This window comes from Phascolarctos cinereus, unplaced genomic scaffold (assembly GCF_003287225.1).
Source record: "Phascolarctos cinereus isolate Bilbo 61053 unplaced genomic scaffold, phaCin_HiC Scaffold_7;HRSCAF=346, whole genome shotgun sequence".
In the NCBI taxonomy this organism is placed as follows: domain Eukaryota; kingdom Metazoa; phylum Chordata; class Mammalia; order Diprotodontia; family Phascolarctidae; genus Phascolarctos; species Phascolarctos cinereus.
This window is the reverse complement of record NW_027556180.1, coordinates 27,531,216-27,546,357: the sequence shown is the minus strand read 5'-3', so window position 1 is coordinate 27,546,357 and position 15,142 is coordinate 27,531,216. Positions and strand designations below refer to the sequence as shown.

At 35.3% G+C, this 15,142-nt stretch overlaps 1 pseudogene; it reads right to left on the bottom strand.

The window, feature by feature from the left end:
- Positions 1-794: 794 nt before the first annotated feature.
- LOC110203233 (large ribosomal subunit protein eL38 pseudogene) lies at positions 795-1,041 on the bottom strand (annotated as a pseudogene).
- Positions 1,042-15,142: the final 14,101 nt, after the last annotated feature.

Sequence of the window (15,142 nt, the reverse complement as noted above, 5' to 3'; positions counted from 1 at the left end):
AGTCTTTTACCCTCTTCCCCTTGGCCCAACTGATCATCCCTGTAACTTTCCGCACCAATGTTCCCCTCCATGGCCAGCACTACTCTACGTATAGATCTCCCTCCTCCATTCCACTACCCTCTTTCCCTATTAGAATATAAAACTTCTTGAGCAAAAGAGCTATTTTCACATCATATGCATGTATCTAGTACCTAGCAAGGTACTTAGCATACAGTAAGTATTTAGTACATTTTTTATTCATTCTTTTTTTAATGACAGTGGGAATTTGACTTCTATATAGAAGGCAGTGGTAAATCTAGGCTTCCTAGCTCCCAAGATTTCAAAGTGAGTACTGCTTTACAATCCAATGATAAAATGATATAAAGAGAATTTCCATTGACTATGCCCCATGCCTAGAATTCTTTTTCTCCTCATGTACCCCTGGCAACCCTGAAGACCTTCAGGTCCTAGCTAAAATCTTATGTTCTACTAAAGTCTCTCCTGATCCTTCTTAATTCTATTCCCTTTCTTCTATTTATCATCTCTAATTTATCTGATATGTCTTTTATTTAATTGTTTGCATACTGTTTCCCATTAGACTCTGAGCTCCTCAAGGGCAGGGATTATCTTTGCCTTTTTTTGTGTCTCCAGAATTTACCATAGTGCCTGGCACATAGCAGGCACTGAATAAATGTTTATTGACTGGCAATCAAATGATAATTGAAATAGCCTTAATGTGTTAATTTACTACCAGTGTGTCCTTACATAAGCAGCTTCATATTTCTTGTGCTTAGTTTCTTTTTTTTCCACCCTACATTTTAATACAGGTGGAACATTGAATGATTCCTTCACTTCAGCTCCTTCACAGCCAAACCAGGAGGCAGGAACTGTTTAAGTGTCTCTGCCTTCTTTTTGTCTGTGATGACCAATGTGTACAGGTACTTTCTAAAGCGAACCTTAAACTTCAAGTTATCCTTGTCTTTTCTTGATCTTGACAGATTTGACATCTTTTCGCCTAGCTGTCAGCAGGAAGTCTTTCATTTGGTCGATTTTTCGGGGCATGGCGGTGGGGGCGGCAGGACGAGGGGCAGTGTGGGACCTGAGAGGTCAGGCAACTGTGAAGGGCCGAGGAAGATGTAAAAACTGCTTAGTTTCTTCATCTAGAAAAAGAAGGGGTGTACTGGATGATTTCCAGGGTCCCCTTCTTATACCCTGGCATGTATCATGGAATATCAATTCAAGGAGGCTTCAGTGATCATTTAGTCTAACTCATACCTGAACTGGGATCCCCATTTAGAACATTGCCCGTAGGAGAACTTCAAGGGTCAACTTGAAGACTTCAAATGAGGAAATACTCACTAAGTTGTGAGATAGCTCATTCCATCTGAAGATAACTCTAATCAATAGGAACTTTGTCTTTTGATCAACTTGAAATTGGTCTTTCTGTGAGTTTAACTCATTGTTCTTTGTGGCTGAGTTGAAATCTACTCTGCATCACAATCCTGCCCATATTCCTTTAGGTACTGTCAATGTCCTTCCTAAAATGTGACAACCAGCACTGAGCAAATATTCTAATGTGATTGCCCCCTTAGGGAGGGGAAGTGCTGCCTGTGTGTGTGTGTGTGTGTGTGTGTGAATGTGTGTGTGTGTGTATGTGTGTGTGTGTATGTGTGTGTGTATGTGTGTGTGTGAATGTGTGTGTGTATGTGTGTGTGTGTATGTGTGTGTGTGTGAATGTGTGTGTGTGTATGTGTGTGTGTATGTGTGTGTATGTGTGTGTGTGTATGTGTGTGTGTGAATGTGTGTGTGTATGTGTGTGTATGTGTGTGTGTATGTGTGTGTGTGTATGTGTGTGTGTATGTGTGTGTGTGTGAAGGTGTGTGTGTATGTGTGTGTGTATGTGTGTGTGTGTATGTGTGTGTGTATGTGTGTGTGTATGTGTGTGTGTGTATGTGTGTGTGTATGTGTGTGTGTATGTGTGTGAGTGTGAATGTGTGTGTGTGTGTGAATGTGTGTGTGTGTGTGTGTGAATGTGTGTGTGTGTATGTGTGTGTGTGTGAATGTGTGTGTGTGTGAATGTGTGTGTATGTGTGTGTGAATGTGTGTGTGTATGTGTGTGTGTGTATGTGTGTGTGTGAATGTGTGTGTGTGAATGTGTGTGTGTGTATGTGTGTGTGTGTGTGTGTATGTGTGTGTGTGTGTGTGTGTGTGTGTTTGCTCCTTATTTTCCTAGTGCTTAGTACACTGCTTCTTATACCATAGATGCTTATAAAATGTAGATAGGATTAGGCTATAATTAACCTTACTCTGGACACTATTAATTCTAAGTCATGTAGCTTTTTGGGTCTGCTACATGTTTTTGTTTTTGTCTTTTGATTTTTTTTTGGTTGTTTGTTTTTACTTCTATTTGTCATATTGTGCACAAAAAGACCCAGATCCTTTTCTATTATCTGGGCATTCCATGCATGCTGTGTATTTGTATAGGGTTTTTTGTTTGTTTGTTTGTCTGTTTTTTGTTTGTTTTTTATCCAAGTAGAGGATTTTCTCTATCCATATAAATACTACCTCATTATGTCTGGTCCATAATTGTTGCATGTGCATGTCAAATCTAGCCACAGCTACTTACTAGTTGAGTCACAATGGAAAAGCATATAACCTTTTATGAATCTCACTTTTCTCACCTGTAAAATAAGTATGATGTTACCTTAATAGGATTTTTGTGAGTGGCATATCATATAATGCTTGTAAAGTAGTATTAAAATCATAAAGTTTAAATGTGATAAAAATGAGAAGTCAATGTTGATAGATTTGTAGAAATGTGGGCACAATAATTTATTGTTAATGAAAATGTGAATTCATCCAAGAATTCTGGTAATTTGGAATTATGCTAAGAATATGATTACAATATGTCCATATCCTATGACTCCAAAATTTCACTGCCAGGAATATACCCCTAGGATCCTGATGATAAAAACAAAGTCCTCTTACATTGCAAAATATTTATAGTGGAATTTTTTCTTACAGTAACAAAGAACTGGAAAGTAATTGGATGCCAACAGATTGTGAAAAGGTCAAGTATATAATGATACATTGAAGTAATGGTGTAGGACTGTATTATAAGAAACAATTGATAAGTTTCGGAGGGTGAGAAGACCTATCAACTTATAATGAGAAGACTTATTATCAAAAATTAATGCATGTAATGATTTCAATAATAAAAATAGAAAAAAAAACCAAAGCAATAATAATCAAATAATAAAATTGAATCTTTTGAAGCTACAATGACTAATTTGGCTCCAAAGAAGACGTGTAGGCAGTAAGCATGCTCATCCCTTTGTTGTTTGTTTGTTTTTTTCTTTTTATTATGGATGTGGAACACTACATTTAATATTGGAATTGGTTGACATATTGATTAGTTTTGCTCAATTATTTTCTTTTTTTTTTCTCCTTTTTTATTTCTTTCTGTAAGGGATGATTCTCTAGGTAGAAAAGGAATGTTAAAGATAATAGGAAATGTAGGTGATGTAAAAAAAAAGGAGTTCTATCAAAATTAAACAGAGATTATAAAGCACCATGTAGCTATTAGTTATTATTTTTTCCAGAAATCATTGAAAGAATGCATCTGGAAGACATATCTGCAAAAACTTTGTAGGCAATTGTCACTCTGCAGAAATGAAATATATTTTAGTAATTAGTCAAATAATGTTCAGATAATCAGTTACACAAATTATACCCATTCACACACAAAAGCAAATCATAGGGGCAGCTAGGTGGCCCAGTGCATAGAGCGCTAGTCCTGGAGTCAAGAGGGCCTGAACTCAGAGGCCCTGAGTTAAAATTTGGCATCAGACACTTACTAGCTGTGTGACCTGGGACTGTGATTATGTCCAAAATAAATAAATGAATGAAAGACTAAAAAAAGAAGAAAGAAAAAGTCAGACAAATAAACAAACACGAAGACGTGTCATAAAAGATGCAATAGCAGACTAGAGCTTTATTCAGGATATATTATATTCAAGTCTTGTCTCATACACATATACAGTGGCTATGTAAATCTGGGCAAGTCACTTAACTCCTGAGTAATCTAGGTACAACTTTCTAAGACAAAATGGAAGAAAAGTTGAAGATCTGTTTTGATAGAGGATATTTCCTCATGTGAGAGTTCCCAATGCCAACCAAATAACAGATCAAGTCCTTTTCCCTAATAGAGCTGTATAAACAGATGCAGATATCAATATATCTACACAGATAATTTGAAGGTAGCAAAAGGTCTAAACAGCATCCCTAATTCTGCCTCTTGTTTTCCAGAATTTAGTTTCATAGTCTGTAAACAAGATCATTAAATTAGAGCACAGATAAACACACACACACACACACACACACACACACACACACACAAAGATAATAAACTTTCAGTGGTTGAATTTCAGCAGTTTTCAAAAGTAACAAGTAGATGGCATTGTACAGCTATTCTTAATATATAGCACATAATGTTGGAACTCTAGAAAAAGTGTATGAAAAATTCCTTGCCTTAAATTGGAAAGGTGAGTAAATAATTCTGCACTTGTTCAATAGACTAGTTACTTGAGTCTAAAATCCTTTTGCTTCCAGGAAACACCATAATTCCCATGATTTCCTTGAAATAATTGCTTTATGTGACAGAAAACAATGTCTTATGTGTGTTTTTTAAGCAAAGTAAAATAGTTGACTTAGTAATTTAATTCCCTGTAATTCCTCAATTCCTGAGTACACTAGAACCCTAAGTTTTTAGCAGTCCTAGCCCTTAGACGAAGTATTCTTTTGCCCCTCACAATATTTTATCCATGTGGGCAACGTGAGAGTGACAATGATGATGATGAGCCTTGTATGTGTCAGCATCTTAAACTTTCACAAATCCATTTCATTTGTAGCGTGCTTTCTCATTATAACTGACGGCTCTATAACCTTTAAAGAAATGTCTTCAGGATCAACGTTTTGTACAATGTTCCGTACTATGACCACCATGCCCTGGAATTAAGATTCACAGGTTGCAAATAATTAGACCAGAATCATTATGAAGTCTACAGGAAAAGAAAATATAGATCATCAGAATTAAGATTTAGGTCTTGAAGAGACTTCAGATGTCATCTCATTCAAGTCCCTATTTTTAGAGATGAGGCAACTGAGCTCCATAATGGTTAAGTCATTTGCTCAAGGTCACAGATACAATAAGTAACAGAGTCAGGATTGGAGTCCAGGTCCTCTGGCTCCAAATCATTAAAGAGATCACAATGAAAAGTTTTAAGTGGCCTTATGTTAAGGTAATTACAGGATCCTCGTTTCTTATTCTAAAAGAGTCTCTCTAGTTCATTTTTATGCAGTCATCTTTCAAGGATAAACCAGCCAGCAGTAGGTTTCAGAAAGGAGGGTTTGGGTGGGAAATGAACAAAAGAGCCTCATAGGTCCTATTCATTTTGGTGATGAGAATGCATTATTGTCATCATCATCATCAATATCAGCAGTAGCAGCAGCAGCAGCAACAGCATCAGTATCATCATCCTCATCATTATCCATCCATCCATCATCCTTCTCCACTCTGTTATTATTTTCTTTGTGAAATAAAATTTGTCATTTTCAGAAGGTAAGTTTGTTGTATATTGAAGCCAACTTTCAGTGTGGAGAAAGACAAGAAAAGAAAACCATTCGTATCTATCAATCTGTCTATCTAGCTATCATCTATGTGGCTAGGTGGCCCACTCGATAGAATGCCTGGCCAGAAGTCACAAAGACTCATCTTCCTGAGTTCAAACTGGCCTCAGATACTTACTAGCTGTGTGACCCTGGTCAAGGCACTTAACCCTGTTTCCCTCAGTTTCCTCATATGTAAAATGTACTGGAGAAGGAAAGGGCAAGGCACTCTAGTGCCTCTAGTACCTTTGCAAGAAAACTCTAAATAAGGTCATAAAAAGTTGAACAGGACAGAAACAACTGAACTATATATATATATAAATATAATACATATATAATATATATATATTATATATATATGATATATATATAATATATATATCATATATATATAATATATATATAATATATATAATATATATATATAATATATATATAATATATATATATATAATATATATATAATATATATATATTATATATATATAATTTTGTTCCTGTAAAATAAAATTTTATAGATTATTTAAACTAATTTCATTTTTGACTATGGTACAACTGAACAAAATACCCATGACTACAGATTCATTTCAGTTGATGATATTGCTGGAATAAGCAAAGGCAGATATCACCTTTTTTCCATTTATAGACATAACCAAAAATAAACTTAAAACAATTATCTGGGTCACATGATTAATAGCAAGAGCCAAACTTGATAATAATTACACAAAATCCCAATTGGAATCCTGATTGATTAATTTTCCTGTGGAAATTAATAACATTCTCAGTATCTTCACAGCTTCCATTTCTTCTTCAGCAGAGACACAGCTTTTTAACAAAAGCTTATATATGTAAGTATAAAAAAAATTCTCAAGTTAGACTTTTACTTAATTTTACCCTTCTCTGAACATTCAGAATTCAAGATATTTCAGCTTAAAGTTGATAAGTATTATTCAAAAGTAACAGTTTCAAATTATATGTTACAACATTTTAATATGATAAAAGGGGGCATGAAATGACCATGAAAAGTTTTCTAAGAAGAAATTTTATGAATGACCTACAGAAGTCAGTAATATGTGCAGTTTAGAGTTTTTCTAAAGCCTATTGCAGGTACACCAGGGTATCAATTGTGTAATAGGCATAGCAATCATTAGCTACCAAGCTTCAGGATGATCATAATAATAGTAACACTACCACTAATAATAATGATTAAAATAATTCAATCTAGTAAGCATTTATTAGATACCTACTCTTTGCCAGGGACTGTGCTAAGCTAACTGCTTGGATACAAATGAGAAAAAGAAAGACAGTTTCTCCTCTCAAGGAGCTTACAATCTAATGGGGGAAGACAAAAAAGTAACACACGAAACAGATGAAAATGAGGTGTGTGTGGACTCAAGAGAATATTCTGGGGTGAGGGCATCTTGTTCCATGGAGGTCAGACAAAGCAGACCTGCAGACAAAAAGCAGAGTGAATTGTAAAAGGACTCCAGAGTTGGTGATTTAATGTAGATCATGCAAGGAAATTGGAGAAACTGAAAAATATACTGCTGAAGTTTGCAAAAAAAGCATTTACCAAAACAACTAGCAAGACATGATTTGGTTACTTGGTCATCATAGTAATAATGTTAGAAGCTTCCAGTCCTTCATACAGCATACAGCAAATATCTGTAGTACAAATAGATTTCCCCAAATATCTTTAAGATTCAACAACAGCAACAAAATATTCTGGAAGATGATCACCATTGGGGGAAAAACTGTTGGTCGCACTCATGTAGCATAACATTGATCCATAAAAATTAGGAACACTGTTTTTAATAGATGTCACCCTATCAAATACTCATAATCTTCTAACCATGTAAACAAAACAAATTCAAAATACAGAGCCCTCAGTTGAAGAAAGTTTTTTTTTTTTAAAGCAACATTTGGCAACAGATTAAGGCATCAATCATCCTGGTCACTACATTTACTATTGGAGTTGTATTGTACATGAGCCAACCAAAACTAGTCTTGCATCCAATGCTTTTACTGTTACAAACAGTAGTTATTTTGGCTACAGTAATCTAAAGAACATTATAGGCAAAAGGATAATATTGGCATCGGGGATAGTCTCTGGACTATTTCTATCTGTACTCCATCAAAGAAGACAAAAATAAGATGAATAATGATAATAGCTGACATGTAGGTAATGCTTTATGCTGTACAAAATGCTTTATTTGAATGATCACTTTTGAGACACACACCACAGGTATGAGAATTAGACAATGCAGTTGATATTATCACATGTTATGACTCTTTAAGCTGAATTTCAGACACCTTAACTTACAAATTATCATACAGATAATTAGTCATGAAAAGGATTCAAACTCAGGTCTCTGCTACCTTCAGATCCAGAGCTCTTTCTCCTAGACCTTATTGTTTTACATAAGAACTTAGTATTAAAATTACTCCTTATTATTCTTGTTTATTCATCGGGACACTAAGGCATTGTTGATGGAGTTGTGAACCAACCATTCTCGAGAGAAATTTGGAACTATACCCTTTCATCCAGCAATACCACTTGTAGGTCTATAGCCCAAACAAATACTAAATAAAAGGAAAAAGATTTATTGATACAAAAATATTGATACCAGCACTTTTTCAGTCGTGGCTAAGAATTGAAAATCGAAGGGATGTCCATCAATTGGAGAATGGCTAAACAAACTGTCATATACTGTTATAATGGAATATTATTGTGCTATAAGAAATGACAAGCAGGATAATTTTGAAAAAAAACTGAAAAGACTTACATGAATGGATGCAAAGTGAAGTGAACAGAACCAGGTAAACATTATACATAGTAAAAGAAGTCTTATTTAATGCAGAACTCTGAATGACTTTGCTATTAATAGTCAAGAATACAATGATCCAAGACAATCTCAAAGGACTAATGATGAAGCATACTATCCCTCTCCAGAGAAAGAACTGATAATTTTTTGAATACAGACTGAAGCATGACATTTTTCACTTTCTTTGTTTCATTCTTTTCTTTTATTCAAGTCTTCTTGTATAAAATGACTAAATGAAAATGTTTTACATGATTATAAAAATATTCTTGTTTATTCAGATACAGCCTATTTTTTGTGCTTTCAATACACTCTTTGACGGTCTAGGAATCTGGATACTGCTCTTTTTAAGTGACTAATGAGTCACAGGCTCATTTTAGACATTGCATTCCCTTTTCTTGTTGTTCAGTCATTTCAGTAGAGTTTGACTCTCTGTGACCCCATTTTGGGGGGAAGTCTTGGCAAAGATACTGGAGTGGTTTGCCATTTCCTTCTCCAGCTCATTTTATAGATGAAGAACTGGGTAAACAGAGTTAAGTGACTTGGCCAGGGTCACACAGCTAGTAAATTTCTGAGGCCAGATTTGAACTCAGGAAGAGGAAGGAACTTTCCTGATTCCAAACCCAGTGTCTATCAACTGTGCTACCTAGCTGCCCTTTTCCACTATCCTAAAATTAAATATATATATATAAAAGACTAGTATACATTGTGCCATCTTAGAAGAGGGCAATTGTGGAATAAAATTGAAAAAAAATAATAGTTGAGGAATGGTTTAGTGTTGTGGATGGTTTAGTGTTGTGAATATTAGCTCTTACTTGTCTACCTTTTGCCCACATGACCTTGGGCAATTCTTTTGCCCTCTTGATAAGGCCACCATATCCCTATCTATAAATGAAGGGTTTGACTATAAGGCTTCTACAATATCTTTCAGTTCTAAAGTGATTATCTCATATTTCTAAGGATGTTTCCCAACCTGACCTAAATAGGCTTAAGTGATGTCTCTGACTAAAGAAGGACAACACCTACTGTGAAGAAAGACGGAAATATGGATCCGAATATTTGATCTCCGTTTAGTTAGATGAGCTCTTCAGCTTCCCTCCAACTCTAACATTCTTAGTTATGAAATGTGATCTTCATATACATTATGTAGTTATAGTTGTTAGTAGTTTCTCAATCATGTATGATTATTTGTGATCCTTTTGGGACTTTCTTGGCAGAGATACTAGAGTGGTCTGGTATCTCTTCAGCTCACTTTACAGATAAGGAAACTAAGTCTGTTTCTGAGTGTATCTGAGGTTGGAGTCAGGTCTTCCTGACTCCAGGCCCAACTTAGACACCTTATTATTGTTAAGTATAAGTAAATATGGCTTTATGTATGAAAAGATATGCATTTCACTATTAATTTCAAGACATTAAGACAAATATGGTTATGTTAACTTTGTTACATATTTTAACCCCCAAGCATCTGTGTAAGTCTGCTTAAAAAGGCCAAAGATGACAGATTGATTCCAATGTTCTGTTAATCACAAAAGAGCTATACTTACTTAATATAGCTTTACTCAGCCCTTTCCTCATTTCTGAATGGAACCTTTCACACTTGGCCTAAGATGAAGAAAACACATAAATCAAGATCAGTTCAGCTTCTCCTAGCCCAAGGACAAAGTTCTTTTAGTAGATAATGAACATAATAAAAGGCTTAGTTTCACCCAGTTCTGCATGATGGGAAATGAAAGGCTCAGATTAGGTGCAGGAGAAAAAATTCAATGCAATCCAAGCCACAAATCATTTGTTAAGCATACATTATGTATAAAATAAGATGCCTTGTGATGAGGATGCAAAGACAAAATGAAAATTTTTAAAAAAAAGAGCTCCTGCCTTCAAGACACTTATGTTTTATCAATTAATATATTATATTATATAGACACATGAATAAAGACATGGTAATTTGGAGAGAAAGAGAGCACTAACAACTTGTGGGTTCAGGAAAGGTTTCCTGTTAAGGTAATATATGAGTTGAGTTTAGAGGGAAGATAGGAACTCAAAAAGATATAAATCAGGATGTAGTGTATGGTAGACATGGGAGATATCCTGTGCAAAGATATGGAGATGGGAAATGTAATGGCATATATGGAAATAACCAGTAGATGATTTTGACTGGAACAGAAATGGTGTGAAGAATTCTAATGTGGATCAAGTTTAGAAACATAGGCTGTGCTCAGACTGAGAATGCCAAAATGAGGACTCTGTAACTCACTTTAGAACAATGTTTAGTTGCTAAAGATTCTTTAGCACATGATTGATGTGGTCGGATTTGTAATATGTTCCATATTTTGAAACAAGGGTTAAAAGTGACATGGCATAGAAATTTTGACGCTGATAGATATGTGAACTCATTAATGTGGGTACTTCCTCCAACTGTACAAATGATAAGTGATCTATGTCACCGTGTTCTCTGAGATTTTTGTCCATGTCTTCCCATAAATCCACAGCAAGAAGTTAACTAAGTCTATTGGTGACCTTCCTCCAGAACTCTTGACATTATGTAAATATGGCTGGAGAACATCAGATGTCCTTCATTATCCCTTGATGTTGGCACTTACTGACCCAACTTTTTTTTCCTAGTATACATTTCTCTTATGAATTCCCACACATCATTTCTTTGGCGTAGTCTCTCATTTACACTATAATGCAATCTGGTCATGTCAATCATACTTCTCTCTATTACTCATTGAATGATGCACAACTTTAATTCTTCAGCAGCTATTGTCATATTCCATGGAAAACAATAGGAAATGCCATTACTGACAAGACATGCTCATATGTGAATATTTGACTTTATCAAAAGTTTATTTTCCTTAAAGGTTTTTTTTAATCTAAGAAATGTATTTCTACGGTTAAGCATACATTATCTTAATTAAATTCAACATTTATTAGGTACCTACCACATTCTTGACATTTAGTAAAAACAGTTGATGAACCAAAATAAAACCGAGTTAAATTTCATGGAGATCCTCAAACATGAGACATCTTGCCAATCCTAGAAGCCTGTCTGTAAAGCCAATTTGGCTTAACCTTTTCTCAAATTCTGGTGTGCTTTGGGGCTGTCCCTACATCACCACCAGTGTAGGATACATATTAATGGATGCCTATTTGCCTCTGCCCAGTGTTCTCCAAATAATGCACTATAAACATGAGTTTATTTGAGAGGTGTGAAGGAGGCATAAGTAAATAGATTTTATTGAGGCTCTGCCTATCAGTTCTGAATTAACTAGATCTGACTTCAGGTCTTAGGTCAGTATCTGAGGTGCTTTGTAACTTTCTTTGAGTGCCCCATTTTTTTCCCTTTTTCTTTCCTGTAGCCAATGCTAAGCTCAAAGTGGCTAAAACAAGAGTTTTGATGTCCCACTGTAATCCCAAGGCTGATAAAAGGATTCTAACACACACACACACACACACACACACAAACACACACACATATTCAAGTTTAATTGCTCATTAAATTCTACTTGTGTACACTTAGATCATCTTGAATATTTTCTGTTCTAATGGAGAAACCACTGAGAATGCAAAGCTATGCCAACCAGAGAGACATTGAATGGTATAATGGAAAGACAGTTGGATTTTTAGTTAGAGAAACTGGTTTGAAATTCAGTCTCTAATAGTTGTTATTTTTGTGTCCTTGGACAAGTCATTTCAAATTTCATCGAACCTTAGTTCTTTTTTTTTTTTTAGTTTATAATGACACTCTTGGATTAAATGATGCCTAAGGATCTTCCCAGCTCAAAAGCTATGATTATGGGAGTTTACATAATATCTAACAAGATTTGCCATTACAGTGTCCAGAATAACATTCATTCATCAGGACTGGCAAGAGCGCCCAGAATACTTCCAACTCAAGGGCAGAGATGAGATAGTGGAGAGAAGCCAGGAAATTGCCTGAACTCTCCCCAGGTCCCCTCAGAAACAATTCTCTAAAAGAATTCTGAAGTGATAGAATCCATAGAAAGATAGAGTGAAACAATTTTCAGCCCAAGATAACTTAGAAGGACTTCAGGAAAGGTCTGTCTCAGTTGGGTAAAAGGGAAGCACAAGCCAGTGCACGTGGCATACAGGTAGGAGAGAGGGAGGCTCTTAGCCATAGCACAGATCAGCAACCAAGGCCCTGAGGTTCTGGCCCAGCAGGTTGGTGGCAGAGCAGGCCAGCTGTGAGGCCTCCAGTCCCAGTTTATCAGGCAAACTGCCAGCCCTGGAACCCAGCATACAACAGGCAAGACTAGGCCAGGCCACCCTAGAGCAGTGGGCAAGCCACCAGCCCCAGAGGCCCTGGTGCAGAAAGCCAGTGACTAGGCCTCTGGCCCTTAGTGCAGAAGCTTGGGAGAGTGCTCCCTGTACTTTAAAAATGAGGGAAAAAAACCCTGCCACAGAAAGCCATAATTTTGACAGGGAAGGTCAAAACACAAACTCAGAAGAGGACAACAAGGTCAAATGCCTACATGCAAAGTCTCAAAAGGGAATATGAATTGGTCTCAAGTGCAAATATTCCTCTTGGAAGAGCTCAAAAAAGATTTTTAAAATAAAGTAAGAGAGGTAGAAGAAAAAAATGGGAAAATAAATGAATTATGCAAGAAAATTATGAAAAAAGAGTCAACAGCTTGAAAAAGGAGGCATAAAAATTGACTGAAGAAAACAATTCCTTAAAAAAATAGAATTGGCCAAATAGGAAGAAAAAATACACTGAAGAAAACACCTCCTTTAAAACTAGAATTGGCCACATGGAAAAGGAGGTACAAAAGCTAACTGCAGAAAATAATTCCTTAAAAATTAGAATTGGGCAAGTGGAAGCTAATGACTCTATGTGATATCAAGACTCAATCAAATAAAATCAAAAGAATGAAAAAAAATAAAAAGAAATGTAAAATACCTCATTAGAAAAACAACTGACCTGGAAAATAGATCCTGGAGAGATAATTCAAGAATTATTGGACTACCTAAAAGCCATGACCAAAAAAAGATCCAGGACAGCATCTTTCAAGAAATTATAATGTAAAACTACCCTGATATCCTATCACCAGAGGGTAAAATAGTCATTAAATAATCCGCTGATCACCTTCTGAAAGAGATCCCAAAATGAGAACTCCAAGGAATATTATAGCCAAATTCCACAATTAGCAAGTCAAGGAGAAAATGCTACAAGCAGCTAGAAAGAAACAATTCAAATATCAAGGATCCACAGTTAGGATTCTTTTCCTTTTTCCTTTTTAAATTTTTTTCAACATTCACTTTTATAAGATTTTGAGTTCCAAATTTCTTTCTCATTTCCTCCTTCCCCTGCCCTTTTCCTAAGACATCAAGCAATCTGATATAGGTTATACATGTACAATCATATTAAATACATTTCCACATTAGTTGTGCTGTGAAAGAAGAATCAGAACAAAAGGGAAAAAAACACAAGAAAGAAAGAAAAATAAAAGGTGCAAATAGTATGCTTTGATTTGCATTCAGACTCCATAGGTCTCTTTCTGGATGTAGATAACATTTTGCATCATGAGTTTTGTGGAATTGTCTTTGTATATGATTTATCATTGTATTGCTGAGAAGAGTCAAATCTATCAAAGTTAATCATTATACAATATTACTGTTACTGTGTACAATGTTCTCCTTGTTCTGCTCACTTCACATAGCATCAGTTCATATAAATCTTTTGAAATATTTCTGAAATACATCTGCTCATCATTTCTTAGAGCACAATAGTACTCCATTACATTCATATACCACACCTTGTTCAGCAATTCCTCAACTGAAGGGCATTCTGTCAATTTCCAATTCTTTGCCACCACAAAAAAAGAGTTGCTCTGAATCTTTTTTTGTACATGTGGATCCTTTTCCTTTTCTTTTTCATTTTTTTTAAATGATCTCGTTGGGATATAGACCTAGTAGTGGTATTGCTGGATTAAAGGATATGAATGTCAGTTTTATAGTCCTTTGGGAATGGTTCTAAATTGTTCTCCAGAATGGTTGGATCAGTTCACAATACCACCAACAATGCATTAGAGTCCCAATTTTACCACACCTTCACCAACAATTATCATTTTCCTTTCCTGTTATTTTAGCCAACCTGATAGGTGTGAGATGGTACCTCAGAACTGTTTTAATTTTCATTTCTCTAATCATTAGTGATTTAGAGCATTTTTCATGTGACTATAGATAGCTTTAATTTCTTCCTCTGAAAACTGCCTGTTCATTCCCTTTGACCATTTATCAATTGGGGAATGACTACTATTATTATAAATTTGACTCAATTATGTATTTTAGAAATGAGTTCTTTGTCAGAAATGCTGGCTGTAAAAATTGTTTCCATGCTTTCTACTTTCCTTCTAATCTTGTTTTCATTGGCTTTGTTTCTGCTAAAACTTTTTAAATTTAATGTAATTTAAATGTAATAAAAAATTATCCATTTTGCATTTCACAGTGTTCTCTTGGTATACTATTTTTCAGTTTTCCCAGTAGTTTTTTTGTCAAATACTGAGTTCTTCTCCCAGAAGCTGGGGCCTTTGGGTTTATCAAACAGTAGATTACTGTAGTCATTTACTACTGCGTCTTGTGTACCTAACCTATTCCATTGAGTCACTATTTCTTAGCCAGTACCAAATAGTTTTGATGATTACCACTTTGTA